Source organism: Vulpes lagopus, chromosome 2, assembly GCF_018345385.1.
Source record: "Vulpes lagopus strain Blue_001 chromosome 2, ASM1834538v1, whole genome shotgun sequence".
Taxonomy (NCBI): domain Eukaryota; kingdom Metazoa; phylum Chordata; class Mammalia; order Carnivora; family Canidae; genus Vulpes; species Vulpes lagopus.
Genome location: NC_054825.1, coordinates 139,003,043 through 139,023,920, shown reverse-complemented (window position 1 = coordinate 139,023,920; position 20,878 = coordinate 139,003,043). Strand labels below are relative to the sequence as shown.

At 40.2% G+C, this 20,878-nt stretch overlaps 1 protein-coding gene across 1 annotated transcript in view; it reads left to right on the top strand.

The window, feature by feature from the left end:
- GCNT1 (glucosaminyl (N-acetyl) transferase 1) overlaps positions 1 to 20,116 on the top strand; it is a 66,520-nt gene extending 46,404 nt beyond the window's left edge. Inside the window, exon 3 of the transcript XR_005986380.1 lies at positions 20,011 to 20,116. The gene's annotated coding sequence lies outside the window, so the exon portion shown is untranslated. The remainder of the gene's footprint in view (positions 1 to 20,010) is intronic.
- Positions 20,117 to 20,878: the final 762 nt, after the last annotated feature.

Below are 20,878 nucleotides of genomic sequence, written 5' to 3'. Positions count from 1 at the left end.
TGACTCTTGATCTCAGTATCATGAGATCGAGCTTGACACTGGGCCAGAGAGATTACTAAAAAAAAATAAATAAACCAAAAAACAGAGGCACGTAGGTGGCTCAGTTGGTTGTCTGCCTTCAGCTGAAGTCGTGGTCCCATGGTCCTTGTATGGAGCCCCACATCAGGCTCCCCACTCAGCAGGGAGCCTGCTTCTTCCTCCTCCTCTGCCTGCTGTTCCCTTTGCTTGTGCTCTCTCTATCAAATAAATAAACACAATTTTTAAAAAGAAACTAAAAAATAAATATGTGCTAATCTGCTAGGTGGAAAAACAAGATGACTTTATTTGCATTTCATTATGAGTGAGACTTAGGTTTCCTTTATATTACTTCTGTAAACTTTCCTGTTAGAACTTTTAACTTTTTTAATTCGATTGCTCTATACCCAGTTTTCAATTTATGACATCTAGCTTTGAGACATCCTTAAATTCCTATTCATTAAGTTCATTATAGAGCTTGAAAGTTGTCCAAAATCCAAAGGTTTCTTTCTTTCTTTTTTTTTTTTTTTTAAAGATTTTATTTATTTGTTTCAGAGAGAGGGAAAGCGAGAGAGCAGGAGTGGAGGGGAGAGGAGCTCCAGGAAAAGGAGAAGCAGACTCCCCGCTGAGCAGGGAGCCCAATGCAGGGCCGATACCAGGACCCCAGGATCATGATCTGAGCTGAAGGCGGACACTTAACCGACTAAGCTATGCAGGCGCCCCCAAAATTTGAAAAGTCTTAATATCCCACCCTTTGGGTTACTTTTCCTTATTTTCTTGTTTTTAATTGTGTGTAATATAAATATTGGTCACATGAAGGTTACCTACACTTGTTTAGATGTACACTCATTTCTCTATAATCACTGACAAAACCACTTTTCATCTTTTTCTTTTTTAGCGTTTAAAAATTTTATTCATCAACTCATTGAGGTGACATCTAACATTAAGTAAGAAATATAGAATTTCCTCTCATGGAGAGATATTTACCTTGTGGCAGGGCTGTCAGAAATAAAATAAAATTAGCTGAAGAGTTCTTTGGACAAATTTTTCTGTCCATTTGCAATTCTATTAACCTTGCAACCAAGTCAATCTGGCTTTTCACAGTGGGCTCTATTTTATCCTACACCAGGATGCTTTTAATCACTTATTCCTCTGTCACTTTCTGGTAGGGAGAATTCATTCCAGTGTTTTAACTACTTGGATCTCGATATAAGGAAGCAGAACATTCATAAAAACAAAGTACAGGTTTAGCTCTAAGGATGTTTATCCCAGCAATGTTGGTGTTTGAAGTAATCTCAGTATCCACAGCTAAACATATTGATCCATCCACACAATTAAATATTCAACAATCACTAATGTGATGCTGTAGGCCACAGCTTTCAGTGCTGCCCAGACCAATAGCATCAGCATCAGCTCATTGGAAATACAAGTTCCTGCACCCCTAGCCCCTCAGCCTCCAGATTCCTACCCTTGCTGAATTTGAGAGTGGGCGGGTTGGTGGAGACCAACAGCCTGTGTATATCCAGCTCTTCTAGTGATTCTGATCATGCTTACATTTGAGAACCATTGGAGTAGACAAACATTTATTAATGTGAAAAGAGGTCCACAATATGTCAAATAAAAGCAGATTACAAAAGAACAGTATAATTTCAGTTTTGAAATATTCACACATATATACAAATATGTGAAAACAGATCTGTAAAGATGTACATTAAAATGTTGACAGTGGTTATCACTGGGTGGGGACATTCTGAAGGATTTCACTTAAATATATATTTTAGGTCCCTGGGTGGCTCAGCAGTTTAGTGCCTGCCTTTGGCCTAGGGTGTGATACTTGTGTCCCGGAAATTGAATCCCACATCGGGCTCCTTGCATGGAGCCTGCTTCTCTCTCTCTCTTTGTGTCTCCCATGAATAAATAAATAAAATCTTTAAAAATATATACATATTTATACAGATTTAAAATATATTATATATATATATATTTTTTTAAAGATTTTATTTATTTATTACTGTTGCCACCAACAAACAGGTACCCCAACAGCACCAGTTCCCTTCTAAATCTCTCAAGCAGACAGAAACAAAATTGCCTTTCCTGATCTCCCTTAGTACAGCTGGAATTTTGAAAAACACCTTGCCAAGAGACAGTTACTAAGGGATGGCTGAAGATTAATTGGCCAGAAAATAGAAATTAAAATTTCAGAAGATGGTTTCAGAGCCTAGCACAGCTATTCACTCCTTTTCCCATTGCATGTTTGGCATGAGATATCTCTATATCATGGCTATTGGGACTGGATCATTCCATAAACACCTTCTCATCCAGATTTCTTCTGAGGCTACAGTGCTAGCCTCACATCCCTTGTGAAGAGGTTCCCTCCCAAGTTGTCCCAAACAAAATAGATGCATGACTTCTCATGCATGACTCTGACTTTTACGGAGTTGAGACTGTAGACTCTATGCCAAAACATGTGATTACTCTGTAACAGGTATAACTTCACAGCCACGGGTCCACAAAATTCAGGGGTGCAAAAATAAAGCTTTAATTTGAAATAAATAAGCTTTATGCAGAAGATCATGGCTCCCATTTCCATTTGAAAGAAACATTTAATTTTGTTAATAAATGTTTGAATTTCATGAATAGCCCAACCTATTGATTTTTTTTTTTTTTTGATTCCTCAGAATTAAACAGCTATCTCATTAGGGATATGCCTTTTTCTAGAGTTTTTCTTCCTGATCTCCTCCCTCTCAACTGGTTCTAAATTCCTGGATTCTTATGCCACTTCCAATAATTGGGAATGAGGAAGAAATCACCTTGTTCTGGGTTTTTCTCTCTGAGTCCTCTGCTAGCCTTCAGCTCCGGAAGTTACCTCTTGGCATTTTGCCTGTGATCCTCAAGATGTTCCAAGGGGTGACAGATATGTAGGTGCAGATCATGGTATTGGGACTCATGGAGGTAGCACCACCTTACAGTGGCTATAATTTGTTTTAAGATATGCATTGTGATATTTTGAATCCATTTCTCAGATTAAGCCAAAACCTAGGAGGTTGGGGGTCCCTGGGTGTCTCAGTGGTTTAGCGCCTGCCTTCGGCCCAGGGCATGGTCCTGGAATGCCGGGATCGAGTCTCACATCAGGCTGCCTGTATGGAGCCTGCTCCTCCCTCTGCCTATGTCTGCCTCTCCCTCTCTCTCTGTGTCTCTCATCAATAAATAAATAAAATCTTTTAAAAAATACAAAAAACAAAACCTAGGAGGTAATCCAGAAGGCATACTCAAGGTGTGATCAGCTAGGATTAAATTAGAACAATTACAGTCCAGAGGTGCCTTCATCAAAACAGCATTTTGCTAATTAGCATAGGGGGTGTCAGAAGGGACTTTATTGGAGAAACTAGTAATTCAGCATAACCATTCTTAGAAATGAGGTCTCATTGGGGATGTTAAAAGGATTGGAAGTATGCGGACTGACTCAAAATACCTTCAAGAGACCCTTCTTATCCGTACAAGGGTTAAGAATTTGAGAAAACCTAAAATTTCTCTTGATCCCTCAATGCCTGCTTAGCTATGGGCATAGCAGGATTTCTGAGGGATAGTAACTAGAAGCCATAGACTCTGAAGAGTCTGCTGCTTGTGAACATTTCCTGCAGTGTGTAATTGAATCCCCTAAAGGGTACAGAGCTAGAATCTCATCGGGCTTACAGAATAGTGTCAACTCTTTCATGACCACCAACGAACATGTGTCTAATAAACCTCTTTCTGGGTGGCAGAGCTTGGCCTGAGATTGCTTTTGTAACCTGACAGATGATAAGGGTGTAGTTAAATCTCATTTTCTCAAACTTCTTTTATGGCTAATATTTTTCAGCTAAAACAGCCCAAAAGTTGGATATGACCAAATTGGTCTAAGTCAGTTCATAACGAGACTGTCCTTCCCCAATTCCCAATAAGGACAGGGCACTCTTCACTCTTCCGATGGGTCTTTCATCTTGGTCTAGGATCTCTGGTGAGGTCTCCTGACTCTTTCATGCGTAACTCAAACACCACTATAACCTCCCCCATGCCACGCCTGAACCTTGGAACCTGCCAGGAAGGGAGCTTCCTGAACCTTCTGTGGGACAAAAAGTGAATGTGGGAAACCGTATCACCTAGTATCACATGTCATCCCTGATACCTTTTTTTTTTTTAAGATTTTGTTTGTTTGTTTATTTAGAGAGCACGCGCAGGTAAACAGGGGGTTCCATCTGAGCACAGAGCCTGATGCGGGACTCCATCTCACAACCCTGAGATCATGACCTGAACCGAAATCAAGAGTCTGAAGCTCAGTCCACTGAGCCACCCAGGCACCCCTCATCCCTGGTACCTTTAACATCTATACAGGCATTGAACACTTACAATAGCAAGGCAAGAAGTTCCCTCAATAAATTCCCCAGTAGTTAAAGTAAATCTATTTCTGTAGTGTTATGGATATTTTGGGGTTACAAAAAATCCTTCTTTTGCTCAACTCTCTGTTTTGCAAGACATTCAGCATTCCTTGCCCTGTGCACTAAAAGCCAATGATTCAAACAAACAAACAAACAAACATCCAGCCTTTCTAAGTGCCTCTAAAGGAAAAGTACTGGCCTGGTTGAGAAGGGCTACATTCATGTCTTCAAGCTGTTTAAATGTCTCCGGAAGAATGCACAATGTTTTGAAGCCTGGGGAAGGAGGCAAGTGGTCAAGGGGACAGAGTCCCATCAGTTGCTTAAGACGGTACCCCAAAGGCAGCCCAGGTGGCTCTGTGGTTTAGCACCGCCTTTGGCCCAGGGCATGATCCTGGAGACCCAGGATTGAGTCCCACATCGGGCTCCCTGCATGGAGCCCGCTTCTCCCTCTGCCTGTGTCTTTGTTTCTCTCTCTGTCTCTCTCTCTGTGTCCCTCATGAATAAATAAATAAAATCTTAAAAAAAAAAGAAGGTGCCCCCAGCACAGCCAGTTTTCCCAGGCTACAGGACAGTGATATCTAGAGTATGTGTGATAAGTAAAAGCATTTCCAGCAATCTTGGATTATTGGTTCATCTTTGCCCTGCTTTCTTGGGCCATTTCTTTGAAGATGTCTGAAGCTGTCTATCACTTGAGCTTCAACAATCCAGCATGATATTCTCCCTCTATTTCTTTGCCATGGGCCTAGAACCATCAATTGTACATCTTTCATTAGAGATCATGGGTCAACATTGTTTGCCAGAACTTAGAATAAGTGGCTAAAAGAGGACATGTTAGAGAAATCATATACTGTTTTAATAATGTTGATAAAGGTTTGTTTCCTATGTGTGTGTATGTTTGTTTTTGAGATACTTGAAAGTTGATATTTATTTTTGAAATATTTGGCTTTAATTATATATATATATATACGTGTCATATGCATATATAATATATAATTACATACATATATAATTGTATTGTACAATGTATATGATATATATAATTTTATATACATAATATACATATATTTATACACAGACATATAAAATTAAAAACCAAATATCAATGTTGTAGGGTTAGCACTAAAGTGGAATGTCCTAAAGGACATTCTTTTTTTTTAGATTCTTTTTTTTTAATTAAATTTTTTTTTTATTATTTTTAATTCCCATATGGTTAACATCCGGTTATATGTATATTTTTGTCAAAGGATGAAACCTTTGGGGAAAATGTCTCTAGATGCCTGTGACAAGAGACACGAACAAAGGGAGAAGGGACTAACAGGTGACAGCTATTTCCTAGCATAGGCATGGAGACCAGTAACTAACTGGAGTTGCTAGTTTACAGGAGGGCCTAGGGGTGGCTCCAGATTTAAGCAGCACTGTCTCAGGACTTCAATGAGTTCCTGTCCTCCAGATTCGAGGGCTGAGGCATCTCCGCATTCTGGGGTGTCCAAAGCACAGCTTTCACCCTAGATTGGGATGGAAGGCACTTCAGTGCTATTCTGTTTGGGTGCCTCAAGGGGTGAAGATTTAGGGAACAGGACTGGACAGAAAAGCTGAGGTAGGTGCCAATTGAGCGCTGTAACACTGGTGTGGCATCTCCTGACATGGCTTCTTGGCACTGGAAGTTATTAATAAAGGGGTGGCACAAACAAATCCAGCCTGGTTACCTGGCAAGTGGAAAGGGGCTCCAGAAATAGCTAGGGAAACTTCGAGATGTGTGCTGAGATAACCACAGCCCTGTGGATGGGGCCCACCCAACAACTGAGTCAGTGAATATTATCGATATTAATGTAACTGAGGACATTAGGGTTATGTTTTCTTAAGCTTTTGAGCCAACATATTTAGTTAACTGCCAAGGCTCCTTTAGGACTTTCACCGGCCCTTAGAACTTTTGTTTCTATGGGCTCCTTCCTCCATAAAAAAAACATTAAAAATTACATTTTACAACTCCATTAGTAAAAAGGTGAATATAACCTAGGCTGGAGTCATTATAGTATGTTCATTTTTTCTTCTGATTTTGAAATAAATAAAAATTAAATAATTTTTGTGGGTTTCTAAAAGCATTGTGGGTCCTAGGCACTTTGCCTACCGTGACTAATGGACGCTTTGTCCTCTGTTTTTTTCCAGCAGCTTTTCTCTTTTTCCCTCACTTACAGCCCCTCCTGACTACATTGATTTCTATCCAAATCAGCCTTTTTACTAAGACTGGAACATTGCCTATAAGTTGACTATGTTTAATCATTTGCCAGGTATTTCAATTAAAAAAACTCAGTCATTAAATTATCAAATTGTTGTTTTCTAAAATGGATTTGCTACTTTGTAATGAATATACCAATTATACACTCAAAACAAGTTTTCTTAAAAGCAGGAAGTGATGGTTTTCTATAAGTACCTGTGCCCCAACCCTAAGAACTTCTAATTTTGTTTCCTAAATCCCAAACCCAGGTTGTTTGTGTGGGTTCCAGCACCAGGGAGATCATTTCTGTGGGCTGTAATATTCAGAAAACACTGCAATCAATCAAGTCAACCCAACTTCCTGCCAGCTCACCCTGGAGTGACTAGTTCTTTCTTGATGGGGAGGTGCTGCCGGAATGTTGGCTTTCAGGTTAAAAACAAAGCAAAATAAAAACCCACTATGTTTTCAGGAAAGAAAGTGTCCCTTAGATTTCTGTATTTGTCCTCTGCTCACTTCATGTTACTCACATTATACCAGGAAAAGGTTAGTGGATAGGGCTGACTTCCTTAGGAGAGGGGAACATCAATCCGCTCCCGGATGAATGAAGAAAACAACATAAAGGAACATTCTTATGATCACCTAGAAATATCAAATAGGAGTCAGAAGGAAACCAACCACTGACCTAAGATACAGGGTGCTATGTAGAAAGTGGATCTAAGTGAATAGGAGCCTCCCAAGAACATTTGCACTCATCAATGCCCTTTTTCCGAGGGTCAAAGAGTTAATGAAGGATAGAGTGACAATCATTTGGCTCATACTTGCCTGTTCAGTTGCACACCTTATCCGTTGTTTCCTATACTTTTGCTCCAACCACCTCGAATTTTTCATTATTCCTTAAGCATAAGAATATATTTTTCCAACACAGCAGTATATACATCACTACCTCTGCCTGGGATGTGCCCTCCCCCTGATACCTATTCCTTCTTCTGAGCACCCCCTCCTTATCCTTCCAGACACAGCTGCTACGCTCCCATGGGAATGGGTTCATTCTTCTGTTAGGGCACTTACCAAGAAAGATTGCCATTTATCTGTTTATAAGTCTGTCTTTTCTTCCCACCCAACCAGACTAGAATTGGCTATTTTATATGTTGTACCCCTTCAAGAAGCACAAAGCAATTGTGATGGCATAGCACCCAGAAGAGCAGTGTGCTCAGCAGGTGTTCACAGTGGGGATGATGGAGAAGAAGGGGGCCATGGTTCCCAACATCGTGGCTCTCCTGAGGCTCGTGATCATGATGCTCAATTCTGCACGGGACAGAACTGAGAAAGCACAGCCGCACTCAGGAATTCATTCAGAACGAAGCATAAAGAGATAAAGAGAGAACACACACACACATAGCTGGAGTTCCTGGAGATGAGAAGAGAATGAAGCAGAACAGAAAAAAATATTTGATGTAGAATAAGAATGAATGCTTGCTCAGAATAATGAAGGGGTTGGCCTCCATAATGAGAAAGCATGTCCTGTCTTCAGAAAAAAGAGAGAAGAAAAGTTACTGAATGTCAAGACTAAAGAAAGAGTCTGATATGCTTCAAAGCAGCAAAAGCAAGTCTACAGAGGATACAACACCTGCCACATACTTCTGCCCAGCACCACTCAGCACCAAAAATCAGCATCACAGCATTTTACAGTGTTGTCAGGGAACTATGAAGCCAAGCTGCTCTATGTGTCCAACAAGAACTTAAGGGCTAGGCTACAGTGACCTACTGTGTCTGTTTACCTGGGACTGAGGGGTTACCTGGGACACAGGATTTTCAGGGCTAAAGTCCAACACATAAACGAAGGTAGCCAGTCACTGTGTATTCAACACTCATGGACCTTTCATAAAAAGGAAACCAAAATGATTTGGGCAGGAAAAAAGGCTTGTTGATGACATCTAGCCAACCAAGAAAAGAATCAAAATTAAGAGGTCAGAAATATAGAAGACTTCGTACAAGAAATGGAAAGAGGCATCAGATAGATTTATGCATAAAATTAAAATGAAACAATTATTGAAGTTATAATTCAGCACCTGTAAGTTTTTTTTTTTTTAATATTTTATTTATTTATTCATGAGAGACAGAAAGAGAGAGAGAGAGAGTCAGAGACACAGGCAAAGGGGGAAGTAGGCTCCATGCAGGGAGCTCGATGTGACTCGATCCTGGGTCTCCAGAATCACGCCCTCGGCTGAAGGCGGCGCTAAACCCCTGAGCCACCAGGGTTGCCCAGCACCTGTAAGTTTTATAAGCCTTAATGATGTAAAACTCATAATAATGCAAATAACAAATAGAGGACAGTGAAGAGGGGAGGAGGGAGAAAGGAGGTCACGTACTGTGCTGATTTATCTTTTATACTAGGAAGTTGGTTCTGTCTAAAATTGAAACAAGGGGACACCTGACTAGCTCCATCAGTGAAGCACAAGACTCTTGATCTGAGGGTTGTGGTCTTGAGCCCCATATTGGGTGTAGAGATTACTTAAAACTAAAATCTTTAACATAAATAAATAAAATTGAAACAAGAAAAGAAAAAAAAAAACCCATGCTGACTCCCACTTCTTAATGGCTCTACATCATATTTTTACTGATCCTCAGAAGGATCTTCTGGAAACAAACACACTTTACTGTAAAGATACGTTTTTTTCGTTTTTTCTTTTAAAGTAGTTTTTTCTTTTTAAATATTTTATTCATTTACTCATGACAGACACAGTGAAGAGGCAGAGACACAGGCAGAGGGAGAAGCAAGCTCCATGCAGGAGCCCGATGTGGGACTTGATCCAGGCTTCCCAGAATCACGCCCTGAGCCGAAGGCAGACACCCAAGATATGTTTATTTGAAGTTGCACTTTGGTTCCTTTTTTTCCCTTTTAAAGAAATATTAAATTATAAACTTCCTCTGAAAAATAACATTTGTAGTATTTGCTTTTCATATTCTAGCTATGTTTCTCTCTCTCTATTCACTGAGCTAGCCTATAGAAGTTTTGAGGATAGTGGTTACTAAATATTGAGATTTCTTGTCCTTAGCTGTTCAGATTTGGGATGGAAGAGGATAAAAATTCTTCCTTGTGGCTTTTCAGAATATTTAAATTAAAAAACTCCCATGATGCTTAATTTTATAGGCCAACTTGGCGAGGCCACGGTACCCAGATACTTGGTCAAACATTATTCTAGATGTTTCTGTGAAAGTATTTTTTAATGAGATTAAATTTAAATCAATAGACTTCGAGTGAAGCATATTACCTTCCGCAATGTGAGTGGGCCTTATCCAATCAGTTGAGGGCCTTACAATAAAAAGGCTGATCTCTCCAGAAAAAGAGAGAATTCTGTCAGCAGACTGTCTTTGGGTTTAAATTGCAACTCTTTCTGGGATCTCCAGCCTGCTGGCCTACCCTGTAGAGTTTAGACTTCCCAGACTCCTCAGGTGTCCGAGCCAATTCCTTAAAATCTCTCTCTCTCTGTCTCGCTCCCATGTATATATCCTATTAATCTGTTCTCTGGAGAATCTTGACCAATACAAGCATCTCACACACATGCATAATTTCAATAAAGTAATATCATTATTCTTTTTACTAAAAAGTTCAAACTTTCATATGAGAGAAGAGGTCTAGAAAAATTGAGTAAAGTGTCCAATGGGACTTCCCTAGAACCCACCTACAGCTAGTTAGTGGTGAAGCTGAGACCAAAACCTATGAATGACTGACTAAGGAGCTTGCCCTCTCTTCCCCTGAGCTCTCATTGTTCCTGTATAATTAGGTACTAAATTGTGAGGCAGAAATGGTAAATGTTTGGTGAATACAGAACATAAGAGGAAAGAAATGGTGAGACATTTGTAGACAGTGAAAAGTATTTCACCAAGGCGCCTGGGTGACTTATTCAGTTAAGCATCTGACTCTTGGTTTCAGCTCAGGTCATGATCTCAGGGTTATGAGATCAAGCCCTACATTGGGCTTGGTCTGGAGCCTGCTTCAGATTCTCATTCCTCTACCCTGCTCCCTAGTCATTCTCTCTCTCTCTCAATCTCTCTCTAATAAATAAATAAATAAAATCTTTAAAAAAAAAAAAAAAAAGGAAGAGTATTTAGCCGAAGTGTAAAGTAGAGAATAAGCAAAATGTATCTGTGAGTTTGGGTGATTGTGAGGCAGACATTATTAAGTGAAAAAAAAAAATCAAGGTATGGAGCAATATGAATATTATTCTTTTATTCTTTAAATATAAAATGTATATACATGGTCAGTTATGAAAATGAATGCACGTACGTGTTTGTGTGTGTGTGTGTGTGTGTGTGTGTGTGTGTGTCTGCTTGTGGGCATACCTGTTTGCAGGTAAGTAAGGAAAATTCATCTGTGTCTCCAGAAAGAAAAAGCAACCATTATGCTTCCAAGGCCTGAACCTTCTTACCCATGAGGAACAAGAGAATATATTTATATTGCTAAAAGCTGATGGTCCAGGGGCACCTGGGTGGCTCAGTGGTTGAGCATCTGCCTTTGGCTCAGATCGTGACCCAGTCCTGGGATCGAGTCCCACATGGAGCTTCCTGCAGGGAGCCGGCCTCTCGCTCTGCCTGTGTCTCTGCCTTTCTCTCTGTGTGTCTAATGAATAAACAAATAAAATCTTTAAAACTAAAAACTGATGGTCCATTAACATGTTTTGGGCAGGCTCACCAAAAAAATGTTAAAAACATTTTGTGGGAGGGTAGGGTAAGAGGCTTTCTTTTTTTTCATTTCCTGCCCTTCCATAGTGTTTGCCTTATTTCTTTATCAATTGCGTGAATTACTTTTTGTAATGATAATTCTAAAATGTAGTTTAAATTAAAAGGGAAAGGATACTCAATGTCACTGAATCATATGCTTAGAAGTGGTTTAAAAGGTCAATTTTACGTTATACACATTTTAACAAGAAAGAGAGAGAGAGGAAGAGAAAGAAAGGGGAGGAAGGATATCTTAGATTGATAAATGTAGGAGTAAAAACAAATGTGTAAAAACTGTGCTACTTTTCCTGAAATTGTCCAATGGTCGATGTGACATGTGCTAGAAAGAAAAAAACGTGCCACCTGGACAACTAAAGAGCTCTAAGCAAGGAAGGAAAGACAGAGCAATCTTTGGTGACAATTTTTTTTTTTTTTTTTTTTTTTGCCCCATTCCTACTTCCTCGTTGGTTCTGCAGGTGGGCGAACAGAAGCCCCGACCCAGCCTGCTGAGCCTAACCTTTGCAAAAAGCATCTCTGCTTTTGAACCTGGCAGGCTGCTCCCAGGGGCTGCCCAGCCAGCAGCAGGCTATATCTGGAGCTGTGCCCACATTTTTATGTCCCACATATGTTATATGTTTATTTCCCATTAGGACAAAATGAAAACATCCCAGACCTGGGCTCCCTGAGGCGTTAGAAGCCTCACCAGCAAACTACCCGCCCCCCTCGCCAGGTGCCTGCGGAGTAGGGACGGAAGAAGGGGTGGGTGTCCGCACACTAGGCCATTGAGAAGACAGACGCTGGGCCTGACGCGGCCTGCACCGCTGGAATCATCTACCAAGCAGAGCTCCCACCCCACTGGTCAGCTGCCTTATTCTTCCAATGGCATGATGTTGAGGAGGCCCTGCCTGCCCCGCCTGCTGCTGCATTTCCTGGTCCTGCTGTGTCAGTCAGACAGGACTTTTGCACCGGATGGCCTGCACCCTCGCTGGCCCTGCTGCATGGAAGGGACAAAATCTGTTGCAGATATCATGACACAGTGTTTTTCTTTCCATCATGGTCAAATACACCAGGCATAGAATTGACCGTTTTAACCAATTTTAAGTGTATGCTTCAGCGGCATGAAGTACATCCACAGTATAATGCTTGACATAACCTTTTGGCACAGGAGACATTTTGAGGTACTCTACTTGATGCCCTCATTTTCCCCCAACTTTTTTTTTTTCTTTTTTTAGAAATTCCAAAAGAGGGACACCTGAGTGGCTCAGTGGTTGAGCATCTACGTTCAGCTGAGGATGGTCCTGGGATGGAGTCCCACATTGGGCTCCCTGCAGGGAGCCTGCTTCTCCCTCTGCCTGTGTCTCATGAATAAATAAAATCTTAAAAAAAAAAATTCCATGGGATCCCTGGGTGGCTCAGCAGTTTAGCGCCTGCCTTCAGCCCAGGGCATGATCCTGGAGTCCTAGAATCAAGTCCCACGTCAGGCTCCCTGTATGGAGCCTGCTTCTCCCTCTGCCTGTGTTTCTGCCTCTCTCTCTCTCTCTCTCTCTCTCATGAGTAAATAAATAAAATCTAAAAAAAAAAATTCCAAAAGAACAGGGCACTGAACAGCCATTCACCTAGTTTCTCTGCTTGTTCACATTTCCTTCCATTTCTCACTCTCTCCCACTCTATAGACCACTCTGGTTTTGCTGAAGCATTTGAGCTTAAGTTGCAGATACTAACCACCAGGAGTTAGTGCAGACCCCACAAGTAGAGGGTATGCTCCCCAACAAAACTGCCTTTACTTCAAATGTCAACTGTAAATTCAGGGGGTCCCCAGACCACCCACACTTTGCCCAATTAGCTGCAAATTCAAGGATTCGTAAGACCCCCTCAATAATTCACTGGAATGAATCACAGAACTCAGATAAAGTGCTATTGTAGGGAGGAAAAAATAATTTTCCTTCTACCTTTCTAGATTCTTGGCCAAGACCCTCCCCTTCTCCCACACACACATAATAAAAGGTTAACAGGAAGAAAAATTACAGAAGTTTAATAACACATGTGTACCTCCTGTATACATAAGAGAAACCCAGAACTAAGTGATTCCCCCAAATGACCCAAGCCACATCTTAAATATTATCTCCAGTTAAGAACAAAAGAAACTGTAGGAGGTGGGGGGACCAGTTATCAAAGGTTATTAAGCAAAGCACAGTAAACAAGGGTAAGGTTGTTATGAAAAGCTAAGTGTTTGCTTTCTCCATTGATAAGAGTTTCTAGAGATTTAGTCATCCTTCCCTTCTGGTACAGAGAGAGAGAGCTGCCCTTACAAACAGAGATTTCACTTATACACGTAAGTGTCTCTTACAAAAGGGTAACTGCTACTTGTTTTCAGAGCTTCTCCTAAGTCTGTGTTTTTAAGAAAGTAACCAGCTCAATATAATCCTTATGCCAAAGGGGCATAGTTTGGGATGGCAAATTCTGCTCCCCTTCACTATACTTGTTATTATAGAGGATACAAAGTGGAAACAGGTAAATGAGGAAACATATACGGTGAGGTTCTGATCTTGAATGCAGGGCTTCTGTGCCCTGCCCTAGAATATCAATGTGTTGATATTCAACAGTGATTTCCAGTGACCAGGAAAGGTCACTGAGTTTCAGTGTCAAGATTTTTGATTGGAGTTTCATTACGTAGACATGCTTGGTTGAGTTGTTGGTCACATGATTGAACTCAGTCTCCAGCCCTCTTGCCTGCCCCAGAAAATGGGCTGGCTCAAGGTCTTGACCCTCTAAATCATGTGGTTGGTCATTCTGGTAATCAGCCCCCCATCCTGAAGCTCTACAGGAGCCCATCATGAGTCACGTTGTTAGGGTAAACTCAGGTACTACCCAAGGGGTTCTTGAAGATCAAAGACACTTCTATCACTCAGGAAAGGTCAAAGGTTTCAGGAGCTCTATGCCAGCAACCAGGGACAAAGAGCAGACAAATCCTTTATTCTGCAACATCCACCTAGGTTATTTTGTGTCCATCTCAGTTTCTTATGTCATGAAGCCCATAGTGTCAATTTGAACTATCAGATTTCTGATATCCAATTTGGTAATGCTTGCCATATTTCCTCTTTGTAAAGATATTTTAGCCTCTGTAATTAACAAGTAATATTATGTGTGATATTCTAAATATCCAATTTCTCCAAAGAAGAAACTCAAAAGTTTTAATAGTTATTGATAATTATTGCCTGAATCAGATATTGCAAAATGGATTTTTAAAAAGATTTTACTTATTTATTCATGAGACAGAGCAGAAAGTACAAGCAGGGAGTTGGCTGGGGGTTGGGGGAGAGGGGCAGAGGGAGAGGGAGAAGCAGACTCCTTGCTGAATGGGGATCCTGATGCAGGGCTCAATCCCAGGACCCTGAGATCATGACCTAAGCCAAAGGCAGATGCTTAACTGACTGAGCCACCTATGTGCCACCAAAATGGTTATTTTCTAATTCAGTAGTATCATTTGTATTTATTCATTCACATTTTTCTGCACAGAAGAGCTTTCTCCTTGCCCTCTACCACTCATGTTTTAAAATAATATATCATTATGAACTCCTGGATTTTTATGATCAAGTCATCCCACATTTGGCCAGTGATAACCCCTTTGAGCTGGCTCCTGTTGTCTCATTTTTTTTAAGAGAGGTATAGTGCACGTGCATGGGAGGTGGGGGGCAGAGGGTGAGAGAAAGAATATTAAGCAGGCTCCACGCTCAGTCTGGAGCCCAAATCTGAGATCATGACCTGAGCTGAAATCAAGTCAGATCCTTAACTGATGAGCCACCTAGGCGCCCCTTCTATTGTCTCATTTTAACCACTTACTTACTCTCTCTGGTCCAACATGATGTTGATGTGGCTGCAGTGATTTGGGGTCACTATATGCAGCCTAATAAATAACTAAAACAACTATCAATTGTCATATAGTAGGTGAGACAGATGGTCTTTCTCACTGAGACTTTCTCCATCACTGACCTCATTCTGTAGGTCTCACGTGAGGTGGCCATCTGGACTGGGGTGAAGGATGAGTAGGTATCAGACACTAACAAAGAGATCACAAAGAGACAAGAGTAAGACCATCATACTTGCCCTGCCGCACCTGCCACACCCAGCCCTTCAGCTTCATGGACTGCATATGAATCAAACAACTATATTTCTGTTCTTGATAATGGCAATTCATTTTACATCAGTAAATCTTAAAAAATATATACTTCTTATTGCAGCCATCCTTATTTTGATGTGTAATAGATATACACTCAGTACTGCAGGGGAACATTATAGGGGTAAAAAGAAGAGAAATAAATTTTGGCTAAAAATAATTCCTTATTCAGCTAAGAATTACCAGTTTATATTTCTAGTGATTTTCTTTTAACTGAGTAGTGATTACACTAAGATTGTTTATAAACTTTCATAATAGATTTTTCTGAGGGACAAGTAACATACTTTTAAGAAGCTAAATTAGTTCTAATGTTAAAAAAAACTGTCTAACTGTTCTAAGTACTCTATATTCATTCATAAATAATTTGAACAACATGGAATATAAACAATTGAAAATGAAAATCTTCAATAATTTGAATTTCTAGGTAGAAAATTACACAAACCAGGCACATTTCTCAGTCTTCACATTGAGGGCATTTGGTGTTGGACAATCCTTTGTTGTGAAGGGCCCTGTGGGGGACTCCATGAGGAGCATTGTAGGATGCTTTAGCAGCTTCCTTGGCTTCCATACTCTAGATGCCAGTAGGAACCCCCTCCAGTTGTGACAACAAAAAATGTTTCTAGACTTTACTAACTGTCCCCTGAGGAGCAAAACTGCCCCCCCCCCCCCCAGTGAGAACAACAGGGTTACAGTAAAGAAGCTCTGTTATGATATGTCTTTCCTCTTGTTTCTAACACAGTCACATTTGGAAACACCTGTTCAATGTTTATCCAGCTTAACTGGCTGTAAGCTCAACAAGGACAGTCCTGATTTGTTACTATATCTCATAGAGTCTGACATTAAGTATATGTCAAAGAAATATTTTGAAATAAATTTTCTCTTTGGCTCCAAAATTTCTTCCAATCCATAAACTCAGTATAATGCACCCTTTTAAATCTTAAAGCGAAGAAATTTTTCAAGAAAGATATCTGGCAGACTTCTCTCATGTCTCATGAACTTGAATGAGTCACTAAACTGGAAGCAGGCCATTGCCAAGAGGAGTAGGGTGCACATAGTTTTTAAAACTTGCCTCATGACCTACTAGTGGGTTGGTAAATCAAATTTGGTGGTCAGGATCATCATTTAAAAAAAGAAATAGAATAGAAGAAACATATCAAAGTATAATGCAGATCATAAAGGTGGATATTGTTTTTTAAAGCATCTTTTCAGTTTTCTATAAAAAGTATATAGTATTCATGTGTGTGTGTACTAAGTTGCCATGTGGAATCCATTCCTTTCTCTGAGTTACAGGAGAGAAAGTTTGTAGTCTCAGCTTTAATTCTGAGCTGGGGATAGAGCTACCCTCTGATGGCTAGGGGCCAGAGCAGAATATAGGTCTGTTAGGAAGAAGAGATGAATAGATATTGAATACCTAAGCAGAAAAAAAATTGTTACATCTCGTGATATATATTTTTTCTTTCATGGTGAATTCTCTGTATTTCCCTATTTTCAGACTCCAGTTGATGAAAACATGCCATTTTGCCCAAGTCAAAGGATCACAGATATTCATACAAACATAAATCTTTCTATTTTTGTTCAATTAGCAGAACTAAAATACAAGAGAAAAATTATTGGCTCTCTTTTGGAGATAAGCAGCAAGAACCACAACAGTAATCCCTGAAAATAACTGTCAGACTTAGAAAAAAAAGAAATTACTTTTATATTTCAGATAGACATCAACAGGTAAGTAACCTGACAAAATAGAATGTTTGTACCCATCAATGCAATATCACCACAGTGACGTTACTTCAAACTGTAAACGTATTATATGAGGTCCCAGCTAATGGTTGTGTGAGCTGTCAGCCAAAGGTCTATGAAAGTAGTTATGTAGATTCTCAGAATCAAAACCTTTCAAGATAAGGAAGGAATTTTGTTGCTAAATACTGTTTCTGGGTACTTGCCTTGTTAAATCAATATCTTAAGCCTCCATAGCAATGAACAGACTTAATTTCAGTCAACTTACAATTCCTAATTTTGGTATGGGGATCATTTCTAAATGTCAGGAAATGAAGACGTTTCACAAGCCTTAGAATTTGCATTTAAGCAAGTTTACAACTAAACTTGGAGGTCAAATTTCTTAAATCAAAGAGTCAGATTTCTTAAATCAAAACCTGTGAGGTTGTGTGATCCTCTGACACATGGAGAGAGTCTTACATATCTGCCCCATGTTCCTTTTAGTACAAGGATGTCCTGAGTGTTCACAGCTCCTCACAGGACAGGAAGAGACTGAGTTAGACTAGCAGTTCCCCCAGATAAACACAATATCAAATTGGTCTGTTTCTAGTTTGGTCAGAGGTTTCTACAACAAAAGCTTCTTTTTTGGCTTTGGTTGTTTTCTTTACTGGAAAATTCGTGGGACTCGCACAACTACCCCATTTACTTGAATACATGTAGAATAACCTTTAAGGTACATTCTTTGCATCATACCTGTTTGTTAGGAGCCAGTTATATTTTTGGCTGAAGATCAGATTACTCAATTGGCAGATATAAAGACATGTTTGTTTCACATCTGTACCAAAGAATGTTTAAAGTAGAGAGGGGGCAGGTATGGAAACCCAAAACAAAACAACCCACTCCAGGATCCATTTTATAGCCTAGAATAAAAATCCCCCTTTTCTCCTTCCAGATTAATCTCTATGCCAACAAACTCTTGGAAACTTACACATAAACATTTACTTAAACTTAAGGTCATGCCGCAACTTAGTAGAAACTGGGAAATTCCATCTTTGATGGACACAGCTGTTAGCCAAGCATTTGCTGGATTTTATGATAAATCTAAAAAATTTGCCTTGAAAAGACACATGTCATAAAATGCAGCATGAGAATACGACAGAAGTGTATAATGTCTCTCTTCTAGATTCATCCCACATGCTTGTGACTTCCAAACAATTCTGCATTTTCCTGGTTAGATTTTGCAGTGTTTTCTGCCCAATTTAAAAAACCTCCTCCTCTTCAATGTTGCTTTTCTACACTGGTTGGAGGTGTCAAGTATGGCCTTGGTGTATCTTGAGCTCTGGCATTAGAGACTTCTTCCACCCGAGGTTCAGTAAGTGTCCATCCATGCCTTTAAAATCACAGGATCACAAACACCAAGTCTGGAATACCACTGCTTGTCATAGCTAATGACATTTTTAGGGGTCTTTGGCTTAACTGAAGGAGAATTCCGGAACTAGGGAGATGGGGGAGGGATGATACATAGTAATAATGGCTACAATTTATTCCCTGCTTACCATGTCCTAGGCACCAAACAACATTTTATTTATTTATTAAAGATTGATGTATTTATTTTAAGAGAGAGAGAGAGAGAGAAAGTGAAAGAATGAGCATTGGAGGAGGGGCAGAGGGAGAGGGAGAAAAAATCTCAAGCAGACTGTGCATTGAGCACAGGGCCAGACACAGGGCTCAATCCCAAGGCCCTGAGATCACAACCTGAGCTGAAACCAAGAGTCAGTTGCTCAACTGACTGCACCACCCAGGCACCCCCGCCAAAAAGCATTTTACGTTATTTAATTTAAACTTTCTGTGTCAGGCTGGTACTATTTTTCCTTTAAATATATTAGAGCTTAAATAAATTGACCAACAATATACATCTAATATACTCTTCATGTTAGCCTTCTTGAGGATGAAGATGTTTTGTTGTTCCTCATTATATCTTCAGAATTCAGAACCAGGCTTGAGATGTAGTAGGTCCTCGATAAACATTTACTGAATGAATGAATAGATGAAAAAATATATTAGTCAAACTAAAAGAGCCAGGATTAAAATGTGAGTCTATTCTCTTACTCTCTTCCCACCATGTCCCATAGCATCCTCACAGGGGAGGAATGGCTGTCTTTCTAGCATGTTAGCTTCTCAGGGCTTGTGTTGGCTCTTCTTGCTGTAGGTGAGGCTGCAGAGGCCCATACACAGCAGCCGACCGACATCTGTCGACTCTGGCTTTTGACTTTTGTCTGGGGCTACTTCCAGGTATTTCCTCCTAGAAAGTCTTATATTTTGCAAACTGAGTCTTCTTTTCCAGGGAAATGATAAATGTGGCATCCCAGGGAGACAAGTTGGTGGGAGTCAATAGAAGGATAGAGAAACCCAGGCTCAAACCTAGAGTTTCCTCCAGGAGGTGTCACAAACTTTTCAGTAGAGTGAATGTGGGGATTTCCTCTTTCTGGTGGTACACATGCAGGTGGTCAGCAAGCCTTTCAACCTGCTGAGAATTAGAGGGTGGGAGGAGAGGGAAATCACACAGTGCAAATTCACATCTAGATGAGGTAGTCAGAAATAATATCAGTAATAACAGTAATATCAGTAATCTTTGTGATTGAAAGAGACAGTACTATTTGTGTTGTCGATGATAGGCCTGGGGGAAGGGAAAGGATCATGATGTCTAGTTCCCGTCCAAGACTTTGGTACTCAAAGAGGTAATTTTACAATCTTCTCTTTAGAATTCCATGGAGCAGAGTGTGGAGAGATCTGGGAAGTGGCTGAGCTTTCTCTCTGGAGCAAAACATGAAGATGAAGTGGAAGAAAAAATGTGGCAGAGAAGGAAAAGGTGCTAGAGCCCCAGGGGCATGGGATTCTGGCTTGGGAAATGCCACCACCACTACAAAGGGAGAAATGGGGCTCTGGGTGGGGGTTGTGTGGAGGAGGCAAGAGGCTGCCTATTGCAATGGAATGCCATTTAGTGCGGAAGAGAGCTGTGTTTGAAAACCACCAGTATTTGAATACTGGTTTTGTATTCTTCTAGTTGTTGTTGTTTAAAATTCTTTTTTTTTTTTTTTTTTTAGTAATCTCTACACCCAGCTTGGGGCTTGAACTCACCACCCTGAGATCAAGAGTCACATGGTCTTCTGACTGAGCCAGCCAGGTGCCTCTGGTTTTGTGTTTTAGAGTGAATCTCCCAGAATCCATGAGCAGAATCCCTAACTGCCAATTTGGTCTAGAAAAAACAGTATAAAATGTGCTAACTGCCATTGTCATTCACATCTGGCTGACAGGTGGATTTTACTAACAATGCACCTTCATGGTAGCTTTCTATTTCAGTTATTCTTACTAAATATATATTCTGTTCTGTTGTTTCCCTGCTGCTGAAGCAGTGTGTATAATGTCAAGAAGCATAAGGACAAGTATTTTAGTCACACAATTAAAGAGACCATTATTTATTTAAAGATTTCATCTTCTAATTCTGGTTGCTCAGACGATGATGCCTTATAGCCACTCTTCTTGTATGACTTCCTTTCCTAATACTCAGTTTCTTGCTCTGCATACTGGAGGATAACACTCTTTACTTCGCTTCGTAAGTATTAGATTCTA